At 42.1% G+C, this 21101-nt stretch overlaps 1 non-coding gene across 1 annotated transcript; it reads left to right on the top strand.

Annotated features, from left to right (window-relative positions):
* The first annotated feature begins 20610 nt into the window (after positions 1 to 20610).
* Positions 20611 to 20683, top strand: trnah-aug (transfer RNA histidin (anticodon AUG)). The gene has a single exon. It is a non-coding gene; the product is annotated as a tRNA-His (tRNA).
* The last annotated feature ends 418 nt before the right edge of the window (positions 20684 to 21101 follow it).

Here is a 21101-nt window from a genome sequence, read left to right as displayed (position 1 = left end):
GTGGACAAGTTCATCTTTCTTTAAAAAAACATGAAAATACAATGACAAGCAAGTCCTAATGTCAAGCTGGCTGCTCAGGTACAGTACAGTTCAGATACAGATTATTTCAGTTCATCGGAATGCTGCATCTTAATGTTTATTTTATTATATTTTGTATTTATTTGAGTGAATACATTATTCACAGTTTAATAATAATAAAAATATATATACAGGGCTCTCAAGTCTCACGCATTTGGCGTGAGACACACGCATTCCACTCCATTCACACGCTCACACGCCACACCTTGTATTTCTCACGCAGAGATTTCTTTCCAGGGTACCGCCCACCAAGTTGCGCCGCAATTTTGTAAACAAACTAGTACAGAATCACTGTAGCCACGCATCAACCAATCAAAAGAATGTAAGCTGTCGAACAGCCAATTAGAAAATAACATGGCTGTATCCGGGTAGGATTTAGACATTCTGCCCTATACTTTATAGACCGGTAAGGGTTTCAACATTTTCCAGGATTTCAATACTTGTCACAGTCTTAAGGAGAACCCAAATGCAGCACTCGAGAAACCAAGGAGAATTGGTAATATCCTTTATTGGAGATTCCACTGGATCGGAGGAATACCAACCGGGCAGTATAACGCACCGGAGGACAGCGGGCAGAAGGTGAGTCAGGGACAGGCAGAGGGTCAGGGAGTAAGCGAGGCGGTCAGCGTGGATACAGGCAGGGTCGGATAACAGGCCAGGCAGGATAGTCGAGGGACAGGCAGGATCAGGAAACAGGCAGAGCAGGCAGGTCGGGGACAGGCAGGGTCGGAACCGGGTAGGCAATCTAGTGTTGAACGCGGGAGAGACAAGCATGAGGCAAAGTACAATCTGGCAAAGAGTGTGTGTCAGGTGCGAGTTTAAATACTGGCAGAAGCTAATGGGTGCAGAAGAGAAAGAGAGTGAGTTAACGAGTGGGTGTGGAAAACAGGTGAGACAGGTGAATGGAAAACTACTGGTGAATGATGGAGCAGACTATGACAATACTTTGATTGAATACATTAATCAGTTCTTTACACATGGTGCTCTTTTTAGATTTCAGGAACTACTACCTTTCCATGGGCCGGAGGAACAGGACAAGTGTGTCCGGGACGTGTTATTTACAATATCGGACAAGTAGATCTTTCAATTGACTTGTCCGGCGGACAAGTGACGTTTTTCGACCTGATTTATTGACAAATTATTGATACATTCAGTTTACAAAAGGCAGAACTCATTCGCAAATTGTACGTGTCCGACATTGTTCGTTTAGAAGTGTTAGTTTCGGTTCTGCTTGTCGATTCCTAAGGAAATGCATCTCGCCGCTTTCTGTACAGTTAGACGGGGGCGGAGCGGGGCGGGAAGTGTAGCACAGTGGCAGGCTTGGGAAGCAACACTCGGTTCCGAGTAGGAACAAATAACAATTTCCGGTACCGGGATTAATAAGAGTTGTGAGGACAGGAGGCGAGGCCGAGCCCGGCGGACTGCAGCTCTCTCTATGCTCCGTATCAGCTGATCGCTGCTCGGTGCGGCTCAGCGTCTCTCTCTCTCTCTCTTTCTACACACAGCGGATCCGCTGCCCGTTTAACAGCCTCATCTTTGTCAAACTTTCTTATGTTCTTTCTCTAACACGTAATGAAGGTTATTAAGCGTTTTAACTCCTGTGTTGTTAATATTAACCACCATTTCCTTTATGAAGTAAAGCAGCCTCCCTGTCTGTGTCCTCGCGCTGTCCTCACATCCCCGGACCCCCAGACTCGGAGGAGCAGGATGTCAGTATTGTTTATGAAGCAGGGTATATAAAGTACATTATGGAAATGAAAATACTATTTCTTTACTTTTACAAACAGTGAGCAGCTGCAGCATGTGTATTGCAGGACGTGTGTAAGCGTGCAAGCGTCTTTGCGTTGTAGAAAAGCGCTAGGCCTATAGGCTATAAATATAATGTATTATTATTATTATTATTATTATTATTATTATTAGGTTATGTCCTATGTGTTGGACATGTGTGGTTGGACTCTGGCTCACAGGCAGTGTAACATCAGAGGAGACTGGGCCAATTGTACATTCTCAAACTGCACCACTTAGAACTAACTAAACAATGCAGAGATTATTTTTATATAATTGTATTCAATAACCGTAAGAAATTAAACAGTATGTGATTTGTAAATAGGAATACAGATTTGACTTAATGTTTTCATAAATATATTTTTCTCCCAGTTTGTCATGGGACTTATTTTTACTCTCTCAAAGAACCGGAACCGAAAATAACCGGAATCGAAAAGCAGAACCGGAATCGTTAAAATCCAAACGATACCCAACCCTATGTGTGATGCAGTAAAATCTCACTTACGTTAGCGGTGTCATAAAAACCGTGGGAAAATGTAAAATACGATGACGAAGAAGAAGATTCCAGTGGCCCCAATTTTTGTCCATTCTGGACAAGAGAAAAATGTATTCGGACAAGTAAATTTCCAAACTCCATGGACAAGTACTCTCTAAAAACTTTTTCTCACACCTTAGGTGTGTGAGGAGTTCCTGGAATATCAGCTGATGGATATCCCCATGGTTCCTTTTTTTTAAAGGTGACCGGTTTGAGACAGTTTGGGAGGCTCACTAAAATAGCTCAACTTGTTCTTGTGCTCCCTCACTCTAATGCCGACGCGGAGAGGGTTGCCACCAACACCTACAACAAAAAAAAACACACACACACACACACACACACACACACACACACACACACACACACACACACACATCCCTTCACTAAGAATGAAATAAATATGTTTTTATTAGGGCTGTCAAGTTAACGCGCTAACGCAAAAAAAAATTAACGCCACTAATTATTTTAACGCGATTAACGCATGTGTATTTTTTTTCCTCGGCCGCCCCGTAGTTTCAGAGCGCATCAAGTTTAAAATACCATCTACAAACTGATGCTGCAGACAGCCCCGCTCCTGCCGCCTGCTTGCAGCAGACCACACTTCCACGCTCACCGGCAGGCACCGACTGGCCATCGGGAGGACCGGGAGGGTGTGTGTGTGTGTGGCCCATACGTGTGGCCCGAGCGAGCGAGAGAGAGACCTTACGTGCATTGTTGTTGTTAGCATCGGGTGCTAGCTAGCTGCGCTAACGGAGCTGTTTAAATGAAAACAGAGGAGCGACATTTCGCCACAACTGCGCCGAGCACTTGACTTTATGCAGGAAGCCAGACAGTGGGACATTGTACGAAAAGTCAGCACACTCATGATTGCAGCAACATGATTGCAGCGTCCAGGCAGCTCCCGTTCGAGCTTCACTCGAGTTGCACATAGCTTCAACGATCCAACACGCACACGCACGCACACGCACACGCACACACACACACACACACACACACACACACCATGTGTATTGTATGAGAGAGGTTCCAGGTTGAATTGAGGCGAATATTTGTAATGTTCAGAGGTTGTTGTGTTTAATATTCATGAGCATATTTGTCATTGTTCAAATGATAATAAACATTAGCATAAAGCATATTTGTCCACTCATATGTTGATATGAGTATAAAAACTTGAAAAATATTCCTCTAAGGTACATTTAGAACAGATCAAAAATGTGAGATTAATTTGCGATTAATCGCGATTAACTATGGACAATCATGCGATTAATCGCGATTAAATATTTTAATCGACTGACAGCCCTAGTTTTTATATGAATTTATGTGTCATTTATCAGATAAGACCACCGTCCCCACCCAAAGCCCCGCCGCTGCCAAAATCTCACTCTGAACTTGTTCAAAACTTGAGAGCCCTGTATATATATGTTTTGTTTTGTGAAAAAAATTCTGCTGTACCGAAAACGTACCGAACTGAACCGTGACCAAACATTTTTTGTGAACCGTTACACCCCTAGTAAACAGGTATTATCTTGAACTGTATCGAAGTGAACATGTATTATTTGGGACTGTTTTTAAGTAATCCTATATATAAATAAACCTTCTCACATACACTTTCCCAGACACCCTGACACACACACAGGTTGACGGCGCTTCAAAAAAGCAGCAACTTCAGCCGGAGAGAATTTGTGCCTCATTCCGTCCACAACAACCCGGAATTTAGTGGGGACGAGGAGGCTGTAAGCGAGTCCGGTGTTTCTCAGCGAGGATTTGATGGGGGCTCTAAATGCGGCTCTCTTCCTGGCTACTTCTGCACTGTAATCCGCATGGATCTCTGCGCCTCTGTACATCAGGGGACCCTTCTCCCGTGCAAGCTGCATTATTCGTTGTTTCATCTGGAAGTGCTGGCAGGCTATGAAGGGACGCGGTGCGCCGTCTTGTCTCCTCTGGACGGCCAGCCGGTGTGCTCTATCCACGTTCAAGGGGTGAGGAAACGCGTCGGGGCCGAATATTTCAGCCAGAAGGGATTCAATGAAAGTTGTTGGACGGGTACCCTCAGGTACACCTGTTATACGAATATTACACCTCCTGGATCTGTTTTTAAGGTCGTCAACTTTCAGCTTCAGTTGTTTGTTCTCCTACACTATATCAGCCAGTGTAGACTCCACTGTAGTTATTCTTCCTTGGAAGTCGTTCATTGATGTTTAATGGCCTGGATTGTCTCATCGTGCCTGATTATAGCTGCGTGGTTGGATGTTATTTGTGCTGTCAAGTTTCCAATTATACGCTCTTCCATGCCGGTGAGTAGTTTCTGTATGTTAGAGAAAGACAGCGCCTGGTTGCCGACCTCGCCATGTGCGGAGTTGTTGCTAGCTTGTGAAGCTAACTCACAGCCTCCGCCGTCGCTTTCATCACTTTTCTTGTTCTTCCTCCCCATGACAAATCGTGTACAGTCGACACCAAGTCAAACATTTCCCCTTTATTTATGATGTGTTTCCTGAGTATTTCAAAGAAAAAACCACTGGTATGGACTCCCATTTGAGATGGAGTTTGAATCTCTGTGGTGGTTTGATATATTGTTGTGGTGTACACAGTTCATTAAATATCCATAAAGATATAACTGCACAGTCCAATAATCCGTAATTGTTGACATGTGTTTTTAAGTCCTTTAGGATCAACAAAGGACATATTGCTACCTGGTTGATGCAGCAAAGATGGTGCCAAGGGTTAGGGTTAGGGTTCAATGAGAGATGAGCAGATCGCCACTGGGCTTTCAACTAAAGACACAGCCACGCAAAAACTGCGGCAGTTGTACAGCTCCTTATGGGTACTGCAACTAGTGAAGTGTTTCCACCGTGGTGAAGCGATCAGCACCACGGAGGAACCCCTGCGAGATGGAGTTCATGACTTTATGAGCTGTTCATGAGCACTCATGAAACATTCATGAACACCTCATTATATGTTCACTTGTCATGTTCATGAACCAAAATTCTTAAAATGCTCATGAACCATTTTAAAGAGCAGTTCATGACATTTTTATGAACATTGTTCATTCATATAAAGTTCCTGTTTTGCTCATGACAGACTTTTATGAGCAATTTATGAACTTTTCATGATCACAACATTATAATTAAAACCCCAAAAAGTTTGCATGAGTATTTCATGAACTTTTCATGACTATGAGCATTTCATGAATTTTGAATGATTGTGGCAAGTTCAGAATATTTTGGAATATTCATGAGCATTTTATGAACTTTTGATGATCAGTGTGATGTTTTTAAAGACCTCTTGAATATTCATCTACTATTTGAACATTTCTTTCTTTTTTAAAACTTTTAATCTTAAAACAAAACAATAGTGAATTTGAAACTGAACATTATCTGTATTTATTTTGGTGACATTCATATCATTTTATGGTTTATCTGTACTGTTTGAGAAGCAGTACGAGTAAGTAGCGCCAAGGTGGAACCTTTGGCAGGTGAGCGGTGACATCTGGGTTATCTTAGGGGGGACACTTCCGCCCCCTCCTTTGGAAATTGATGTGAGATATTGTACCAAAGAAGTGTGTTACATGTGAAATGGCAGAAAGTCTTGTTGCAATTTCCAGACACTAAAAGAGGTCTGTTGAGTTTCTCTGGTAATTATCAAATAGTAGCAGTTAAGTGAATACTGTTTGTGTTTTATAGTGATTTCTCTGTTTCATCCTTTCATAAATGTGAGGACTAAAATGGCGGTAGACAAAGGGCTGTTAAGGGTTTTATTGCTATGTGGGGGAGGTGAAGATATGAAGGACAGGGTGATTGGTGTGGGGAGAATGTATTCTGCTTAGGATCTCAAGCAGGCCAAGTTTCAGAGAAGTCTATATATCTTGAATAAGTATATGTGTGAGTTTATACATTCCTGTGTGTTAATAATTGAAGGAACAAAAGGTACATTTTTCCTCTCAAATATAGAGGTGTTTTATAGATTTCTGAAACAATGTTCCCTTTTTCTTAAAAATAGATGAGCACAATAGTTTTTCTTTGACTTTTTACCTGTTTATCAAAAGAGTGTTTTAAGCTATTTGTGAAGAAGGAAGATGCAGAATTAATGGTGATTTATGTTTTGAGTGTAAAGATTATCCCTGAGAATGTTTTCTGGGTTAAACCATCGATAGGCTTTGCAAATAGGGAGGGGCATTTCCCCTGATTTTTAATGAGGTGCTTCCTGCAGGCCTTCCCAACACCTGTGGCTTTCACAGCTGCCAGGCGCTGATTCCCTGTGAGATAGCGTTTTGGTATCTCCCAAATGAAACTCCACCCCTTTGTTGGTTTTGGGACGTGCAACGTGTTGTTTTCGTCCTCTCTTCACGCGCGGCCCGGAGCGGGAGGTCAGGGCAGCCTGTGAACAAGGCCAGGAGTAGGCATACTCCTGACATTACTCATATGATATGGCTTCGTATGGTAATGTATTATATGGTATTGCATTGTTACCGTTTATGATTAATACAGATTTTTGTTTAACCCTCGTCCTGGTTGTTTTGAGTGTTTCTTCTTTTAAAGCAAGCTCATTAGGAACGGCGCGGAGAAAAGTAGACCCAAAACTCCTTCACTCCTCAGAAGCAATCCAGACGATCAACCGGATCCTGTGTATAATTATTGCTGCTCCACTTTTCTGTTTTCTACAGGTCAGTACATAATGAAAATGATCGATGTTAACTTGTGTGAATTAGATATGATGTTGGAGATGTTTAGGAGAGTGTGTCAGAAGGTTTTGAGCATGTTTGACATAGTAACGGTATTTTAAAAATACTAAACTGTCGGCAACAATAGATGCCATTTTCGCGGGCTTCAGCCTGGGTAAATGTGACCTGAGCGGAGGCTCGCAGGCAGGTTAGCTGCTGCGCACGGGTAATATGTTTTGTTTACCTGAGTGCAGTCTTGCAGGCACATTGCCTTGTTTTTTGTTTATTAACATTGACAGTGTATTTTCGTGATCTCCATAATATGTTATATTTGGTAAAGATAGATATATTGATAGAAAGTATTATTTGATAGCGTTATGTGTTTATAGATAACAACCTGTCCTTCACTGCAAACATAGCTGCTACAACCCGCTGCTGCAGATACACGCTTTACAACATCAGGAGGATGCGTCCCCAGCTGACCCAGAAAGCGACGCAGGTTCTGGTCCAGGCTCTCATCATCTCACGCCTAAACTACTGCAACTCCCTCCTGGCTGGTCTACCTGCATGTGCCATCCGACCTCTGCAGCTCATCCAGAATGCAGCGGCTCGTCTGGTATTCAACCTTCCTAAATTCTTCCACACCACGCCGCTCCTCCGCTCCCTCCACTGGCTTCCGGTAACTGCTAGAATCCACTTCAAGACAATGGTACTTGCGTACCATGCTGCGAATGGATCTGGCCCTTCCTACATCCAGGACATGGTTAAACCGTACACCCCAGCACGTGCACTCCGCTCTGCATCAACCAAACGGCTCGCTGCACCCTCGCTGCGAAGGGGACCCAAGTTCCCATCCGCAAAAACACGTGGGTTTGCTATCCTGGCTCCAAAATGGTGGAATGAGCTCCCCATTGACATCAGGACAGCAGAAAGCTTACACACCTTCCGGCGCAGACTGAAAACTCATCTCTTTCGACTCCACTTCGAGCAATATAACTATTAACAAAGCACTTATGGACTGGCCTACCTAAAGCCAGTTGAGCAGCACTTGAAATGTTTTTGCTCTATGAAACCTGATGTACTTATATGATTCTGTTTTCTTCAAGTTTGTATTTTGTTGGTCGAACACACTTATTGTAAGTCGCTTTGGATAAAAGCGTCAGCTAAATGCAATGTAACGTAATCATTTATATTGACTATGTTGAATTTCTCCTTGAGATACAGTAATTGACTGTGACAGACAGATAACTTAAATGGAGAAATGTGATGTTTGTAAAGTTCAGCTATTTGAATGTAACTGTGTACTTTGAATTTTGAATAAGAAGCATTCCAGACGATCAACCGGATCCTGTATATAATTATTGCTGCTGCACTTTTCTGTTTTCTACAGAAATCATTTATTGTTGCTGTGGTACCCAAGCTTTTGGGACCCGTAACAACATTTTGTGTGCAGCTGAGTGTCAAGAACTGCTTCAAATAGTGATAGGATTAATTGTAGTGCTCCACCTGTATACATGTATGTTTGTTTGTTTGTTAATTTGAGTAAAGTTCCATTGTGATTGACATAATTGTTGTTTTCTATGGTTGCCAATTGACCCACAGTCAGGGGCGGACTGGCCATCGGGACGTTCGGGACGAATCCCGATGGGCCGGTACTGAAGTGGGCCGGTCGGACGATGTGGGCCGGCCGGTAACCGGCAGGGCTCGACATTAAATGGCCCTCTGGCCCGGAAGCACTATTTAGACACCCCGGGCCAGCATAACGTACTTTCCACTTGCCCGCTCGGGCCACTAAAAATATAAAAATGGTCCTGTGGTATTGGTATTTTGACTAGCAATTTAGTTAAATTGTTTCGTTTATCAACGCTACAACATAGCGTTCCGTGAGTCGGTTGTCGTTTTTGTTGGGTGAAAAGCAAACAGCTGTTTGGAGCGCAGCGGGAGCAGGAGCGCGCTGCTTCACTACAGACTATCGCGCCACCTAACCATTCGCCAAATGTTTTTAATACCAGCAGTAACCGGCCAAGCGCCGGGCAAAAAACAATCTTCAAATAAAAGAAAGTCACCGGAGGAGTTCAAGGAGAGTGACAGGGAGCATGAGAAGAAGAGGGAGAGAAAGTGTCAGCCAGCTTGATGATGGAGTTGGCTGCAGTGACGCGTCCTAAAACCCTTTTATAATCTATCGATTAGATTTATGATTCGAAAATTATAAAAGTAGGGTAGACATGTGGAGATTATCCGGCTGAACAAAACGTGCATTTATCAAACAGGTTTGTTTTCCACAGACCTTATTTCCAGCTATTTTCCAAAACCCTTGTCGAGGGAACCAGCAGCTTACTTCCTGGTTTCAGGACGCATCAGCGCTGCAGCTCTCAATATGATGCCAGTATAAACAAGGTCTTCTGTCGGCTCTGTACATCAATGCCGACCTATGCTGACAAGTAAGTGAAGAGTAGACCATATAAAAAGGTATTGGCGAAATGTCCCAGCAGTTTAGGATAATGAAGGTGCTAATCAAATCTATTACATAGCCATTACATGTCTAACTCCTGATGACAGGAAGGCAGAAAGTGCATTATACAAATAATAATAATAGCAGAAATGTTTTAACAATGACCACAATATCATTATTTTAATAAACCAAATATGAACAATTGAGGAAAATGAGGAAGAACTGATGATTAAAATGTTGTAGTACAAGTAGTAATGTAGTTAGTGCATAAATTACTATTGCAACAAATGTGTTAATTTACTTCATTATTAGTCGATTTTTTTTGGACGAATGCTCCGGGCCGGTGGTTACAATGGTGGGGCCAATGATAATACAAGTCCACATTATTTACCCTTAATGTCTACCGCTAGTAAATTGTCTACCCCCCCAGTCCCCCCGACAATTTACTAGCGGTATTTACTTGCGGTACCGCGGTGGGCCGGCGGTACCGAAGTGGGCCGGTCGAGAGTCCCGGGCTGATTTGTAGTCCCAGTCCGCCCCTGCCCACAGTCAATGGTTCATGAACAGTTAATGTACATGAACAGTTCATAGCCAGCCATTGAATTATATTCAGTGACTGGGTATGAACTGTTCATGAATGGTTCATGAAGTTGTTATGTACAGTACTTGATATGTTTCAATATTTTTGCACACTTATTCCACTTATTCCTAGTGTGCCACTGGTTACGGTGCCAGGGGTTGCCGACCCCTGCAGTAGGCTATAGCCCTTATGGTCAAATAATGAGACGCACCTTCAAAGAGAGCCCCCCACATATCAAATCCCAATTTAACCCCTGGACACGACCCGTATATTTTCGCAAGCCGTGTTCTTAGCATTTTTCTTATTATTTTTTTTTATTTGCTTACTTTAACATAATTGTTCATGGTGGGGCTAAGGTGGGTCTATGGCAGTGACCACCAACTGGCGGCCCGCGGGCCACATCCGGCCCGCCAGACATTCTCATCTGGCCCGCACGACGGGGTTGACTGTGGCGTTGGCGGAGTGGTTACTGCGTTCGCCCCCCACCCATTTCTTTGTTTACAACGTCTCGTGAGTAAGGTGCAGTACCGGAGTCCAACAGAGAGGCAGCAGCTGCGGGACAGTAGACTGCGTACTGCGAAACCTTCCCTCCCCTGAAGAAGAAGTGATCCTTCGTTGTGAAGAGTCTGGTTAATGCGCTCCGCACCACAGCAGTAGCCCCGCTGCGACAGAGTCCAACAGAGAGGCTGGAGCTGCGGGACAGTAGCCTAGAAGCAGGGTTGGGTTGTAACTGAATACATAACGGCGTTACGTAATCAAAATACAAAAATCAAGTAGTAGGCTAACTGTATTCAGCTGGCGTTACATTTGAAATATGAGTAATCTGATTACAGTTACTTTCGTAAACTGAAGTGAATACATTTTGGAATACTTATTGGAATTATTGGTGGAAAAGTTTCCTCACAAAATGTAATATTCATTACAGGCAGAACTGTGTGCACACTGCACAGCGCTGCAGCATGTCTGTGAGCGAGAGAGATGCAGTGTGTCTGTGAGGCCCCGCCCCCGCACGCAGATGAGAGAGAGATCTCTTTTAAAATATATTGAAAGTTAGAAACGGAGATGGTTGGATAAAATGTGCAAGATAACGTTTATGTAGCATTTCTTTATTGTCGAAATGATGACATTTCATAACGGGATGAAATCAAAGTGAATGGCCTGCTGCTGCTGAATGCATGGGGCAAGTGACTGAAAAAAGTGTTAAAAGTTATTACATCGTTTCAGATAATAAATAATAATGATAATTCATTCTATTTAGGGGCGCCTTTAAAAGCACCCAAGGACACCTTACAATTCATAACATATTCCAAGGAAAGGTTTTAAGACAGTATAAGAATGCAGTCCGGGTGATGTTTTGTATGTGGGGTGCAGATGAGAGAGCTGTCCAGAATGACACCAAGATGTTGTGTTTGAGTTCTTGATAAGCCATGAAAACAGTAAAATAAGTGTCTCCTGTTCACCAAAACATACCCATCTGTTATGGAAAAAGAAAGTATTCCAAAAGTAATCTGAATACTATTTATAAAATTCTGGGCTATATAAAAATTGCTGGCCCGCGATAGTGTCTATTGGTTACATCTCGGCCCTTGGACTAATGTAGTTGGTGATCCCTGGTCGATGGGGTCAGACAACCTTTTTGACCAAAAGAGCCATTTTGCTCCTTTTTCCAAACACATTTTTTGTCTGGAGCCGCAAAACATATTTCATAGTTTTTTATTGTTATATCAGACAAAAAATACAGTTTTTTTGCATTTATTAGGCTATTTAATACATGATATAAAACTGTTAACCTCTAATATGAAACAAAGAACTCTTATAAGGAGAATTAAAAATAATACACAGGCCTACTTTAAAATAAATTAAACACAGCACTTGGGGAGTCCTCTGCACATTTGAAGGGAAAACAAATATTATTAAAATGGGCCCACTTTTGTTAGAGATATGAATGGACAACTGGTCCGCTTTTTCAAATCTCCACGCGTCCCTAAACAAGCTGGTTATTCTTACAGGAAGGAATCCAGAGCATACAATTAACCGTTTAACAATAATCCACTTTAATGGTAGTATGACAATGCAATACACTCAAATACAGTACAAAATAAATACAGATCTGTGGGATCCCACATGTACCTGATACTCACGTGAGCCAGCCAGAGGAAAGAGAGAGAGCACACGGCGTGGTTCCTGTCTAAATACCTCGCTTACAAGAGGAGGAGTTATCTGCGCCTCCCTTCCAGACCTCCGTGATTGGCTGCCCAAATATCATCAACACCTCACATCTTAAGTTTCCCCAATCCCAGTAGCTCAGCTTCATTATCACAGGGATCTGAGTTGACCGTATGTTAACTCCTCACCTTCCCCCTTCTTCCTTTGTCCTCAAAAAACCACATGTTAACAGGCCCAAAACCAGCTCACAGTTTTCTACACAAATCATTTTCCCCTTTTAAGCTTCTTCATAGTTTGCATGAATACATACAAATATTTCCTTACAATTCCCCCTTTTTATCTCTTTTTCAAGAGATAAACTTACACAAGGCATTTTGAAACATAACTATTGTCATTCCTCTCCAATATCATCAGAAACTGAGATCCAAAGTATTTGAAATCGTGAAGGAACAGAACATCACTTCCCATGGCAGTGAAAGAACCATGAGGGGGCAGCTGAGTGCTAAGAAGCAGTCTCCTGGTGGTGAATCATCAGCCCGCCTGCCCGCCCCCCCCCCCCCCCCAAAGGAATAGCCCACACGACAGCTGATAGGGAGGGGGAGATGCGGCTTTCCCTTCACGGGTGGAACTGATCAGAGAGAAGTAGACTCCTCTGCTGCCTCGACAAGTCCCCCAGCCCACTGCCAGCCGCTTCCAAGTAGTCTGCTGCCTGGATGTCCTCGAGGTCCTTCCCCGGTCCGATGATGATGCCTCCTGGGACGACTGCTGGATGGATGTCCTCGAGGTCCTTCTCCTCCAGTCCGCTGATGACAGCATCCGAGTCGACCTCCATGACGAGAGCCAGATCCGTCCTGATGTCGTCTAGGGTCCTTGCAGGTGTTTTCCCGACCGCACACTGGCTCCAGTGGTACCAGTTGTCCCCCTTTCCTTGTAGGCGGACGGCATGGGATGTCCTCTGGGTCACTCGGTCGGGGCCGGAGAGCCTGGGGTTGACAGTCAGCCTCCTGCGTCTCGGGTCCCCCTTTTGGCGTCAACAACCTGTGTGGAGAAATCTGATACAAATCCCTCAAGCCTACGCTCCGGGCTCTGGGGCCCTCGGCTGTTTGACCCACCAGTGCGTGGCCACTTGGAGCCTGTTGGTGGGGTGTCTTAAAACAACAGACGTCTGTGCACAGGTTTTCTAAATTAATTGTGCAGCTTCAGAATCTTAATACTTGGACTGTGCCAACTAAATAAGAACCCCAACATCTTTAGGTAAACTAAATAACATATTTCAATAGCTCTGAATTTCTGACAAGCATCTGTGTTTATTTTTAAATGAAATCCTTGAGATCCCATTAAAAATCTAAATATGATTTGAACTGCTAATGTTTCTGGTAAAGAAACACACTAATGTTATGGATTCAAAAACAACCAAAATCACAATACTAACAAAGTGAATGGCTTCCTGGTGATACTGCTTCTACCCGTCAGTGCTTAGATATTATCCTACTGAAAAAATTAATACAGAATTCCAACAAACTGTCATCAAATGTCTTTCTATTATAAATGTAGATGAAATGTATATCCCCATAATGACCTAAACAATAAAGTCTATGGCTTGTACTTCTTTACCAGGCTAGTTACATGATGTTGTCTGTTGAAACATTACTCACAGGTCAGCTTCTTCAGTATTCCATTCTGGACTTACATCTCTCACAGCAGCCCCTTGGCCACTGATTCTTTATCTGTGTTACCTGCTATAACTCAATCAATATTAGAGACATGTCAACATTCATCAAACAGTGTGTTATCCCCAAATATGGAGCAGGTCAATTCTAAAACTCTCAATCAATGGTCAGATTGAACAATGGAGTTGGAGCAGCCGGTTCCTTTCAGTCCCTAAATGAAAAATGTACATTGTGAAGTTTACACCCAAATGTACATCCATCATTTCCCCAGTAAACACTCCAGTAAGTGTTTCTCTCCATGTTTCAGTCCTAAAAGAAACAGAATCTTCATGTGTTAGTTTGAGCTTCACATTCTACAAACAGCCACCTCCTGTGGGAGTGAAATATCATCAAGCAGATTAGATACGGTTTCCCCTTTTGTGCAATGTTAGTAAACCTCTCATTTCACACATTATTATCACACAAAAATAATGTGTTAGTCCAAAACATGCTTGATTAGTCATCGTTTTAAATCATGCAGTTGCACTGATCAGGTGCAGACATACACTCACTCACACTCACACTGTCAGGTTGTAAAGTCAGGTTTGGTCAGGTACACCTCAGAGTCAGTCATTGAGAGTGCCTTCCCAAGTTACCCTGTCGGTCAGGGTCAAAGGTCAGTTGGTCCCAGTCTTTTTGGCCATGTGTCGTGCCCTGCAGAGATGTTCCAGCACAGGCCAGCATCCTCCGTCTATAAAAATCTGTATATATGGAGCGCCATCATTTATTAATTCACAATTACAACTATAATGTTCAAGATATCTCCAACCCCTCCTTGCTGTTTCCCACATTCCCTGAAAAGTGTCTAGCCAAAAAAATGTCACTTCCTTATTGTACTATTACTATTACTGCAATTCATTTACACCTAATTAGTATTAAAATGACTAATAGATCTATTTCAGAAACATGTGTACATCACTATCTTGTGTCAAAACATTACTAGGATCTGTAAAGATCTGCTATGTATTCCATAACTCATTCTATCAATTTATCTTCAATTCTGGTGCACTTAAAGAACAATGTTACCTTCTTTAAGAGTGCGTGGAACTCTGGGTGTCCGAACATGCAACAATTACTCCCTACTGTAACAAATTAAAACACTACCAAATTCACACACGAATAAAAAGTCCAGTGCATACTTCCTTCATGCCCCCCCTTTCCTATCAGTGTGTTTCAGAACGATTTTCCACTTCACTTTAATAGTTCTCCTCTTTTCCGCTATTTTTATTTACCAATTGACTAATTTATGGTCAATACATCTTCTTATCTTCACTTATTTATCAAGTCAATTCAAGTTCTTTACAATACATTAGTAGATACCTTGTGGAGTATTCACAATAACTAATCCCCTCTAGGATATGAAATCCATTCATCTTTACGCAGATACTATTTCCTTATTTACCTTTTGTTCATGATAACAATGGTATAACAACCACACGTTTTACCCATAGCTAGTTTCTATAACAAGACTATTATGTGTGACATAATAATCAGATGTCTTGTTTGCTACCCAAGAATATTAAACCTTAACCTTTTCAGCATTCCAGACCATCCTATAAACAAGCAGCCTCTTATCTAAACACTAAGCATTAAGGTTTCTACACCACCATCTGGGAAACTATTGCACAATTATGCTGTAAAATCATTGCATCATTCCTCCAGAACAATCTGAGACAAGCATGTCTCAAGATCTTGTCATAATGAGCACAGTCAGTGATGCGTTGTCCTCTGCAGCTGTAGTCAATAGGATCAATGAAACTCTTGCACTGGGATGTCCCGAGGGGGAAGGAACCTCTGGATCAATGTGCTACAATCAGCCGACACACGTTGTCCTCTGCAGCTGTAGTCAGTGGCAGGGTCCCCAAAAAAGCTAGGACCGGCCCTGGTCAGTGGGCTCCAAGGAAACTCTCCCTGGCTTTGAGATGAGGGAAGGAATCACTTGGCAGACACACATTGTCCTCTGTACTGCAGAAATCCCCCAAAACCGCAGTACCTCTTCACACCACTGTTGCCTTGACAACGAGGCACAAGCATCATGTCAATATCTCCTCAGAGATGCATTATTTGCACACTTCTTCTGTTCGCAGTGAGCAACTCTTCACCAACACACTGATTCAGAGAACCCAAAAGGTGGTGCAGAACTATCCAATGCTGCTGTAATCACATTCCAGCTACTGAGAAAAACTCAATTTCAATCTCTCTCCCAACGGGTTACAAAATAAAACGGCTGAGTGTCTATATGGTCAGGAATGCTGAAACATGTGAATGTTAAAACAAATCAATGGCAGTAGTCTACCCAGATTCTTTACTCCATTAAAAGTAGTAAAACCACATCGTAAAATCTCTTTTTTATCTTTAGAAACCATGAGGAATGACAGTTCTCATAAAACACTATTCTTCCTTACTTCAGTTCTAAATCAAATGAGCCAGACAGGAAACCCCCTTTAACCACTTGCTTATTCTATTCTTTTGAAATTGTTTATCTAAGTTGTGTTACAAGCAGGTTAGATCTGTAATGAATTAAAATCAATATTTAAGGACGTAATATAAGTTAAATATATTGTTAAGCTAATTACTGTTTTATTGTGAAGGCATCTCTGGCGAACAGCGGCCGTTGGCTTTTATTTTGAAAGGCCGTTCCGGAACAGTGAGTTTGATTTCTAGAAACATGGCAAGTTAACAATCGTTCTAATGCATTAACTAAAGTCGTGAAAGAGACAAGGAGTGGGAAGGCGTGTGGAAGCAAGCAATGAACTGAAAATGCCACCAATCCTCTGTTTTAACGTGATGGCGCACATTGAAAACCAAAGCGGGCATAAGCACCCCTGTCATATACTGACAAGCGTTCAAAAACCCTTCTGCTTATCACTTAGGCTACTACTTTTTGTTTTATTCATAACCTAAAAATACAATTGTGATGAATAGCTTGCTCTTGTACCATTACATTTACCAACATAAAACAAGGTATTTACTAATCAACAATGACAACCTACAGACAGAACAATCAAGAAACAGATACATACAATACAACTCCACTTAATCTGTTCCCCTTGCTCCCGGTAACTCCCTGGAATTTCAGAATTGTCTTTACTCTTCTGATGTTCCATATTGACTTCGCTTTTATTTATCTGACTTAATTAATATGTGTTCACTTGTCTATTGTCGTCGTTAACGTGCTTCCCCCCCCTTTCAGCCACTAGATGGCAGCAGCAGAGCACAAATGAGCTTCACTCTTCTGAGTGCATTGTCAATCGCTCACACAAGTAGTTTAGGCAAAAATCACACAGATTTATTCCCCGTACAGTTTGTCCAGCTTGATAATGTGATGTTTATTTCAACAGACAAGCAAGACCACGAATGATGCGAGCCCTTTATCACACGTCAGCCTTTCAAATTAATTTTTACAGACAAGGGAAACGAGAGCCGGTCCCGTCACAATTTCGGTGACGTTTGCGTTCTCTCCCAAGAATTGAACATATAGCAGTCCACTGGCACTTTAGCTTATTGGCCTTAGTCTGCTATTTAACCCCAGTTTTAAACGGCGACTCGATCTGAAATATCGAGTTTCCAGGCTTCGTCGTGTAGGAATTTCACCTCACAACCCACGAACTGCACCGTTTCCACGCCACTCAGGAATAAACTACCTGAGATCCACGCCAAACCGCTTTATATCTCGTCACGCAGGACTCTCTGTCTACCTTGCGATCAACGTTCACGTGTTTTATATAACTTTCCTAACATAGTAAAATATGCATTGTATATTCCATTTAAACTTCAAAAACACTGTGAAACGCCTACAGACAATTACCTTATTTGTAGTTGCAGGGCCCTGCTTATTTGTCTGAGATGTCTAACAGTGTTTGTTCCCGACCCATTCCGGTCGTCTGAATCCCTCCACAGCTCTGTATATCTGGCACGTTGGATCACCATTTGTTAGAGATATGAATGGACAACTGGTCCGCTTTTTCAAATATCCGCGCGTCCCTAAACAAGCTGGTTATTCTTACAGGAAGGAATCCAGAGCATACAATTAACCGTTTAACAATAATCCACTTTAATGGTAGTATGACAATGCAATACACTCAAATACAGTACAAAATAAATACAGATCTGTGGGATCCCACATTTACCTGATACTCACGTGAGCCAGCCAGAGGAAAGAGAGAGAGCACACGGCGTGGTTCCTGTCTAAATACCTCGCTTACAAGAGGAGGAGTTATCTGCGCCTCCCTTCCAGACCTCCGTGATTGGCTGCCCAAATATCATCAACACCTCACATCTTAAGTTTCCCCAATCCCAGTAGCTCAGCTTCATTATCACAGGGATCTGAGTTGACCGTATGTTAACTCCTCACCTTCCGCCTTCTTCCTTTGTCCTCAAAAAACCACATGTTAACAGGCCCAAAACCAGCTCACAGTTTTCTACACAAATCATTTTCCCCTTTTAAGCTTCTTCATAGTTTGCATGAATACATACAAATATTTCCTTACACTTTGAAATAAATAAAATATATAGCTGCACCCTAAAAAGAGTTCAAGGTAGAAACCAGCTCGAGTGTGCTAGAATTTGAAAGTACACAACCGGAAAAAATATGCCTCTTCCTTCAGACTTCCTTACAGAGCCCCTCCTCCAACACACACAAACGCACACATGACCAATGAGGGCACGAGATCAGTTTGTGCACAGATGGAAGGCTGACAGTCAGGTAGGCCATCCAGTTACTTTAGCCGGGCCGGCTCAGATGATTGGTCGTGCTTTTTACAGTACTACAGCTTCCAGAGATTAATTTTTGTATGTATTTATTGTCAAAGCATTTAATATATTCATTGCTATCGGGACGTTAAGAGCATTCCATGGAATATAACAAAAAGTGTTTTCTGAAATAAATTACATACCCCATTGAATTATGACTGAAGATCGTCAGCTGTCTTCCTCTCCCGTGTTGTTCCTCGATACGTAAAGGCTGCACCACCGTTGACAACTTCTCTCTACATATCAAACATACCGGTAAACTAGCATCGTTAGCTGTGAAAGCATATAACTCTGTCCACACATAATTAAATCCTGTGTTCCTCCGGTACTTTTCTTTGATTTATCCATAGTTCGCTCATCGAGCCGGGGGTTATTCACCTCCAAGAAAAGGCGCTGGCGCGGGACCGGAGCAGGATGTGACGCATATTTTAGTTGACCTAATTAAAACCGTTTTGTTTTTTATTTATGCGTCACAGTATCACCTCAAAATACAAGATACGAAACATTTTCATCCATGCAACAAAATCATGGAATATATTGCCTTCATACCATGTATTTTTTTATTTGTATTATTACAAACATGTCATTGAGACACACCTCTGCACTGGGTGACATGCTCCTTCACCCAGAAGGCAATGGCTATACATTGGAACAGCTTTAGTGAAATAAACCTCAGTCGAGCAGTTCCTTGTATATCAGATGCTACTGCACATGCATAAGAACGAGGTTCTGTTTAGAGCTAAGCTAGCTTGTTGTCCTTAATATCACATCGTCTTGACCTTATGCTACATTGTAAATACATTCAGTCAAAAGGTTGTGACATGTAGCACAATAAGCTAACGAGGCTCTGTAGAAGAACCACGTTCCTGAAAAAGAATGAATGCAACAATGTGGTTCATGGTTGGTTTTGCTCTGCACATAACACTTGTTGAATACTGGTAATTCAACAGGTCATACACAAAAACCCAGACATGATAATGAAATGCAGCACAAGTTGGATTCGTATATTTGCTCAGAAATAAATTGGAATTGAACACGTTACCTTTTGTAAAAGAGCTATACTTTATACATTTAACAAAAGCAAGAGACTTAAAGGAACAGCATTTTATATGCTACATTTGTATGAGTCTAAGTTGATATGCAGATGGGTGACACATTGATGGAGAAGCCTACAGGAACTGCGTTAATAAGGTACTGTAGATTCTCCTGTTCCTGGTAGAACAACCGAATGTAACTTACGTTCCTATTCCACTGGCAGATAACTGCGTGTGAAAATACTGGAAACCAGAGAAACATAACCTTGGTGACCTTCCAGGTGGCATTTATCTCTCACATGTCACAATAATTTCCCATTAGTGGTCCCATTATAATCAAAATATTTCATTCTGAAAAAGTACCTAATTTGCAAGATGTTTGTCAATTTGCAATGATATATCTGTCAGATGTTGTAAGTAATCTGAGTGGGCCTCGTTCTTGTAAAGGAGATGACATGTACATTAGTACGTTTAAAAGGACATTAAATATTCAAATATACAATGAGAGAATGTCAGTGTTGTAGTACTCAAGTACAGGACTCAGACCCATGACTCGACTCGACTATTGACTGCATTCAGACTCAGAAGTTGAAGACTTGGTAATTGATAAAGACGTGTTTTTTTTCAAATTTAGCACAAGATATTAGATATTTTAATTAGAGATGCACCGATCGATTGGCCACTGATCTCAAAAGGCCGGTTTTCAGCTGTTCGGCTAACAGTGACTGGCAGATCTGTCTCACATATCAGATTTTTTGCCAGTGAAATGTTCCGCCCATAGCCACACTATCGTTCACATCACGCACACAGCGTTAGTTCATTTTATACAGTTTAAAAGCTGCTACGAAAGCAAGAAATCAAAGGGTTAGTGGCGCAATGGTTAACGCGTCTGACTATGGATCAGAAGATTCCAGGTTCGACTCCTGGCTAGCTTGTCTCGCTTTAGGAAATCAATTGTTCCTCATTTCCTAATGTACTTCACAAAAAGCTGTCCGTCAAAGTACACCTGGATGGTGCACCTTGAGGGATCGACATAATGATGGGTCAATGGGCTTTCAACATTTCCAACAGTACTTCTCAACAAACAGTCCATCAAAGTCAGTGAACATTTGAAACGAGGAACAACACTATTATGGCCCTTCAACATGAAACCAAGCGAATGTGAAATATTTCGTTTTTAGCTTACGTGGCTTTTGACTTCTGGTCATTTGAGCTTTACAGTAATGTCCAGCCTATAAGTATGTGTCTGAACTCTTTAAGTCATACGGGCTATACCTCAGTGGTAGAGCATTAGACTGCAGATCAAGATGTCCCCAGTTCAAATCTGGGTGCCCCCTTTGTAAGTGTACTTTC

Source organism: Pseudochaenichthys georgianus, unplaced genomic scaffold (assembly GCF_902827115.2).
Source record: "Pseudochaenichthys georgianus unplaced genomic scaffold, fPseGeo1.2 scaffold_601_arrow_ctg1, whole genome shotgun sequence".
NCBI classification, from domain to species: domain Eukaryota; kingdom Metazoa; phylum Chordata; class Actinopteri; order Perciformes; family Channichthyidae; genus Pseudochaenichthys; species Pseudochaenichthys georgianus.
The sequence above is the reverse complement of the archived record's forward strand: the minus strand, read 5'-3'. Positions and strand labels throughout refer to the sequence as shown.